Genomic DNA, 7,168 nt, shown 5'->3' with positions numbered 1-7,168 from the left:
ACACACACACACACACACACACACACACACACACACACACACACACAGAGAGAAATAAATAAAATTTAAAAAAATAAAAAATAAATCAGTCCCATTTTCTGCTTCCTAACCAGAGCTCTGCTGAATGAGCATACTGCTGAAGGATCATGACTTATTCACATTCCTCTCCCTCGGTGGGCTCTTTGCAGACCCTGGCCTTTCATGGCGGGTATCCTGTGGCTATGGAATCAGACCAACACAAGTTGAAATTCTGCTCTCAGATTTCTCTTAAGAGTGACATATTGCATGTAGCAAGTGTATGTGCATTATTTCATTATAGTTTCCTATTGTTTGAGACTAGGTAGTTTCAAGTCCCTGTGATAAGAACACAGCAAAATACCCAGAAGTAAAGCTGTTTATCTAAAATCTTTCAGGACCAACATGGAGGTTGGAAACCTACTTGTGAAATCCTTGATCCAGAGCCCTAACTTCTGCGACCTCTTCGTTCAATGACTTTGCTTCCCCCTCTGAGCCCTTCATGTTTTTCCCTTTCTTTGTCCTGTCTTGTTTCTATTGTCTGCCTGACATGAGAAAAATACACTCAGGTAGGACTGGCAACCAATTACCGCAAATAGGGAAATCCACCCTGCATGGAGGACAGAATGATTAATTGGGTAAACTTTAGGACTGGCACACACTCTCCTTGCTATCATGAGCACTTGGGATGAAGCTTGTTCACAACCCCCAGCCGCAGACAACCCCACAAGGGCTGGGGAGCAAGGAGTACGTGGGGGGCAGGGAGAGCCAGTGTGACAGAAGACAGAAAGGTGGTGACCCGGAGGGGAGGCAAATCAATGTTTAGAGGATACTGAATTTCGGTATTATAAGATAAAAATGTTCTAGAGGTCAGGCCCACAACAAGAACATGTTTAACGCTACTGAACTTAAGATGGAAGAAATAGTAAATTTAATGGTTTTTTTTTTTTTATTATCACATTTTAACAAATATTTTGAACTAAAGGCTACTCTGAAAAGTAGGAACCCAATGAGGAAGACAACCCCACACTGTGCTAGTCACACTGCTCTCCCCGCAGCTGCCCTGGGCACTCAGATCTGCAGAGCACCAGGGCAAAGCAACCTACACACATGGTACACTTTGACTCACACACCTCCCTCACGCCCTGCTTACAGTGACACCCCTAGAATAAAGTAGAGGTACCCAATTTCCTTCCCAAGCCCAGTTCATTACACTTGACCACTTGAATTCCCTATTATTTTATTTTAGAAGAGGGAAACAAAGGTGTACCAAGCCCCTACCAATGCCCAACAGGATGCCGAGTTCACTTCCCACTCCACGCACTCCAGGGATAACACTCGCATTTGACAGATGAAGAAACAGCCTCAGGCTGATTACGTACCCTTACACTACAACCCATTCAGCACAGTGGACTACTGAAGTGGAACCTGGGTTTACTGACTCCGCCTTCCCAGAGTTACCGGACCCACGCTGCCCTGGTCAGGCGCACCAGTCTCTAGTCACACAGCTTGCCTTTCCTCGGCCTTAACAAAACAAGATCTGATGGGCACAAGCTAAGCTGGGCACCTGCTGACTCACACCTGACAGCAGGTGTGAACCACAGGAAGTGTCCAATAAATTGAGTATTACTTGCTTTCCTGATATGATTCTTTCTCAGCAGCCCACAGCTATACCACACCAGGTGAAATTGTACTTCAATATATCAAAGCATGTCTCTGTTTCTCATGCATTGGTTTCACCCACCTCAGTCAACAACAGAGAAACTGGTCAGCAGCTCCCCGCAGGGGAATCATTTGCAATGGGGGCCAGAGCTACGCGCTAGTCCATCACCCTCTGACTGACCCAATAACTACAAAGCACCCATGTACACACGGTGAAGTGGCTGAAGCAAATGTAATGCTCACAAAGGATGCCACAACAGTCCACTGAGTCCAGTGCAGGTACAGACATGTCTCAGCACACAGGCATCAGCCATTCAGCCCCTCTCTGTCAAGAAGGGGTTCCTAAGAGGCAGCCCTCAAGCCAAATCCCTTAGAATTATTTCACTGGACAAAGATTTTTTTCTTTTAAATGAAGTTAACTGCCAATTATTTTAAATTCTAGAAAGTTCCCAAAAGCATCCAGATCTTGTCCTGCTCTTGAAACACAGGAAGATTGGTCAGCACCGGATTCACCTTCCTCAACAGAAACAACTGGCTTGGTTCAAGCAGTGGTCATCTGTTCGCATGCTGAACAAAAGCTGCCCTCCCTGAGGACCTATGCTGGCATCCCTCCAGACACGATGTTCCATCCAGAGCCAGAACAGCATCGCCAAAATGCTACCGCTTTATTTTTCCATAGTTCAAAGATGCTCCTGCAGTATTAACTTCTGTGCCCACCAGTGGACTACTTCTAAGAACTTAAAATGCTTAAAATGCATCAATCACAGCATTGTTTACTTGCTACCACTGGCTCCGCCCATTATTTTCTCCACAGCTAATTATGGGCAATGCCTAAATAGTCTTACCTTTTATTGCCTTTTTATAGCAGTGACTCTGGACAAGCACTTACCTAGGTGAGCTGTCAAGAACTCCTCAGAGAAAACGCTGTACAGACACGTACTTTTCTCACCTGCCATCTCCCTTCCCACTACTCCAGGCCCAAGGAGGCAGTTCGGATTTTCAGGAATGTCCTGGCTGGCTGCCCCAGTGCCGCAGGGCCCTGGGGGAAAGGCTCCGGGCTGGAACGTCCTTACTTCCTCATAGCAATGCCAAAGCCCAAACTTCGCAGATCCTGAACACAATGGCTCGTTAGCTCCCTGGCGCTTATTATTTCTGACTGAGAGGTGAATAAAAGGCTTTTTAAACTTAAAACTGAGATGTAGATTAAAGGGAACGGTTGTCTGGGTGTGCTGAATTACTTTAACTTCAGAAGATACAAAAGAAAGTCCTCAAAAGTAGAAAGTCATGCAGTATGTTACTGATACAAACTAACAAAAAGTAACTTTCTATGATAACTTGTTTTCCATTATACTCAACCATTAAATGAGTGTTGAGAAACCATGCTGCCAATTATAAAACCTGTAGTTCTAAACTGTAGAGAGAATCTTAAAATAGACTTTGGTCCAAAAAACTGATAGCAAGCTTTATCACAGTAAAAGAACACTATCCTCTTAGAACTCTAACTTCATTTCTTCCAAATAAAAAATGTGACAAATACTTTTCTGTTTTGAAATTGCTAAAAAATAAAGAAATAATAAAAATAAAAAATAAAACATCTCCATAAAATTGCTAAAAATCAGTTTTCTTTCATTTAAATTCTCAAGATTTTAAAATAAAAATTTAAGTAGCTGTGGCTAGGTAATACTTTTGTTGTTCAGTAAGAAAGTTTTTTGAACTGTTTTCTCGTTTTGGCCATGCTGGAGATCAGACACAGGGCCTCACACACGCCAGATGAGCCCTGCATCACTAAGCTACATGCCCAGCCTAGCAAAAACATTTTATCAAGAGCTATCATTTCTTTCCTGCTCAGCTACCAATGAAAGAGTCCCAGGAACAGAAAGCTTCTATGAGCAAGGCTACTGTGGAGCAGCAGGCACAGGAGAAAGAGGACTTGGAGGTGGAAGAATGGTCTCTCCAGCAGGCCAGCCCAGAGCTGGACAGAGTCCCCTCCTCACTCCCACTCCAGAGCAGGTCGTATAGAAGGCCCAGTTCCGTGTGGCCTCATGGGCTTGCACAGGTAGCGTGGGAAGAAAGCCCTGCAGTGACTGGCCACGTGAGAACCTGAGGCCCTTCCTCAAGGACTCTGCCCCACGTCAGCTTAGCAGCGGAGGCCAGATCAGTCTGGCTGTTCACCAGCCAGGACCAGTGGAGGCACAATGCGAGATACATTTGATAATGTAAGGAGAAAGCATAACATTTAAAAAATAGAATAGCACTCACTCCTGCCCTATGGCACATCCTTTATATGTGCCGACAACAAGCACACCCCTGGATGCTTGAGTTTACCAGAAGGTCTGTCCTCTGGCTTCCCAGGATGATCGCTCAACTTTGGGAAGTCAGCTGCTGGTCCCCAGAGCACACCATAAAAAGTCAAGCTAAAACCATCCAAAGGCAAAGGGAAACCTGCTTATAGTAAAGTCTGAGTATTTCAACAAAGCACTATTTAAATTACCCTTTTTAGAATAAAAATGATGGCTGCTCACCATACATACATATATTAATAAAATATACATACGTAATAAGTCATACATGCTTAAGGACATTACTACCAAGGCATCTACTTTAGTTGCAGTATTCAAATTTTGAAACAGTTTAGATACCAAAGAATTAAAGACTGGCTGAATAAACATATATATATGCATATGCATATTTATATAGCAGAATATCATACAGACATTAAAATGGTGCTATATAAGAACATTCAAAGATATAGAACACATCTATAACACATTACATAAGAAGGTTATAAAATATTATACCACGTTTGTGGAAACTATAAACAAATGCCTAAAGGGCTATAATAATACAGTGCTCCTACTAGGAGATGGAATTCACTGTAAAAGGGCTTTTCCTTTCTAGGAAGAAAGGCTGTAAGTTTTCTAAGTTCACAAAAGCAATCATGTGTCTTTATAATGATAAATGTGTAACACATGCTACATGTTTAGAACACCGCACAGCCAGGTGTGGTGGCACACACCTGTAATCCCAGGTGGCTGAGGTAGGATGATCACAAACCTACTCTGGGCAACTTAGCAAAACCCTGTTTCTAAATAAAAAGTAAAGAGGTCTGGGATGTGAGCCAGGGAGAAGGCCCTGGGTTCACTCCCTTGTACAAAATGAAAGAATAAAATAAGATAGCCACATACTGCTGGGAGGTGGGCCTCAGAGAAGGACACCTACACCACAGTAAGACCCACCGATACCCTCATCCCTGACTGAAGAAGGAATAGGGTTTAATATGTTCAGCCCAGTGGGACATGCTGCAGGGGATCTCCACATGTCCTCTGGGACACGGCGGAAGCTGGCAGGCTGACCTCAGGCGGGGTCAGGTGGATACAACACAGCCCCAGAATCCCCTGCGCAGCCTGCACTTAGCTGGAGCTAGGTGAGCCATTAGAAAAACAAAAAGTCTGTCTCTAACCGATGCTTCTAGTATTCAGACTTCTAGAAAAACCCCCTTGAGGGGTGGGGAGATATTTTCATAAGAGCACAGGAAGAGGAAAAAAAGGGGGAAACTGCACAGGTTTGTACATGTGATTCCTGCATCATAGTGGAATGAAATGTTGAGCTGCAGCAGTGAATGCATTTGATAGTCTCAGCTGGTCTCTGAAAAATTTTATAGGGCACACATGGTAGTTCAGAAATACTACAGGATTTAAAATTTACTTACTGTCACCACAGAACAGTTGAACCAAATGGAATTTAACAGTGTTCATATAAAGAGAAATACAAAACATTAAGATAAAGCCTAAGGCTGGGTGTTAGAACTAACCCAGCTTTCCTTGTTTACAGTTCTTACAAATAAGTATAAAATGGGCTAGAAATGCCACACCTGGGGAGAAGGAGGAACTGCCTAAGTGTTCCAGCCTTTGTTTCTGCCCCTCTTGGGAACGTCACACCCTGAGTTAGGATGGCCCAGACACTGTTCCTCTCTCACTTGAAAGCTTATAGTCCAGTAAATTACATGGCTCTTAGGTCTGTAATCCCCAGCATTCTGGGGTCCCTCAGATGAAGTAGAAGTGAGGCATGCTCAATCCTGACTGTCAGTGCTGGGCAACCTTACCAAGCCCAGCCCCTCCCCCATCCCCAGGGTTCCAAGGATTCTAGTCTTCTGTCGCTTGCTGCCACCAAACTGCAATAATCTACTTCATGTATCTCGCTGTGCATGAGTGCATTCTATCTCCCTGTGCTCAGATCAGAGGTAACTGACACGTACTGAACCTGCTCCCACTCCACAGTACTCTTGATCAAACTGTCTTTGAACCCTTAGTTTCCTCCCAACCAAATGGAGGCAACACTAATACTGATGTGACAAGATGATCTATTGTAAATTTAGATCACGGTTTATTTTTGCCATGGCAGATGATCAGAAAGAAGTACTTAATCACAGCCCAATGACAGGAGGGAACCTAGAATCAGATTTAATGTGATTTTAGAAATGATAGGTGCCATTCATACCAAGAATGGTGAGAGAGACACACATACTTTCTTCATAGGTTTAGCATACATATTAAATTAAACTATGGCTATCATAAAGTAATGTCAATTTCCACATGATGAGAATTACTATGATTAAAATTCTATTCCCTTCACACAATATGACAGAGACCTACAAGGCCTGGGCCGCTGTCCCGGTCCTAACTCCATGTAGCAGCTGGGAACACATCTTTCTCGTCTGTGAGCAGGCACACACTCCTTGCCTTACCTTGTTACACAAGGTTATTGGGCATCTCGATGGGGCTGGTGAGATGGCTCAGTGGTCTAAAGCACCTACTTAGAACAAGCTTAGCACAGGGACTGCAGTTCAATCCCCCAGCACCACATGCCAGCCAGCCCCGCCCCCAGGTGGGCTGAGCTGGCCACACACACAATAATAAATCAAATAAATAAACTTAAAAAAAAAAAACAAGGTTATTGTGCATCTCGAGATGTTGCCATGAAAGGGCTCTGGAGGGTTTTAGACAAGGACACCACAGACCAAAGTTACCCATCGCCTTACAGTACCATTCTGTACCATACAGAATTTTGAGCTTCAAGCTCTGAATGTACAGATTAAACTCATTGATTAGCTGGTCTTATTACAGAAATACTGTACGTCAGAAACAAAAAATTCTGAATAAGCCAATCGTCCACCAGTAGTAGAATGAATTGATGAACACTAGAATATATACAGCAAGAAAAAGAAATGTACTCAGTACATTATAAAAATAAAAAAGAACCAAGAGGCAAAAGACTCATTCACCATAGACACCATAACTCATTCATACAACATTAAAAGCTGGCAAACTAACTTGTTCAGGTAAACCTACATAAATAGAAGAATTATAATGAAAAATAAGAAACAATTATTATAAGTTAAGCAGGGCTTTCCTCTGATTGGGACAATGAGATGGCAAGAATATCATCAGGAAAATTCCCATAAGGGACATTCATAGATTTTGGTTATTTTAAA

General features: G+C 43.1%; 1 protein-coding gene across 2 annotated transcripts in view; it reads right to left on the bottom strand.

Annotated features, from left to right (window-relative positions):
* The window catches only part of Epb41l4a (erythrocyte membrane protein band 4.1 like 4A), a 251,336-nt gene that overhangs the window by 67,716 nt on the left and 176,452 nt on the right, over positions 1-7,168 (bottom strand). The gene's annotated exons all lie outside the window — the stretch shown is intronic.

The sequence above is a fragment of the Octodon degus genome, unplaced genomic scaffold, assembly GCF_000260255.1.
Source record: "Octodon degus isolate 3935 unplaced genomic scaffold, OctDeg1.0 scaffold00169, whole genome shotgun sequence".
Classification (NCBI taxonomy): domain Eukaryota; kingdom Metazoa; phylum Chordata; class Mammalia; order Rodentia; family Octodontidae; genus Octodon; species Octodon degus.
This window is presented reverse-complemented; position numbering and strand designations above follow the sequence as displayed.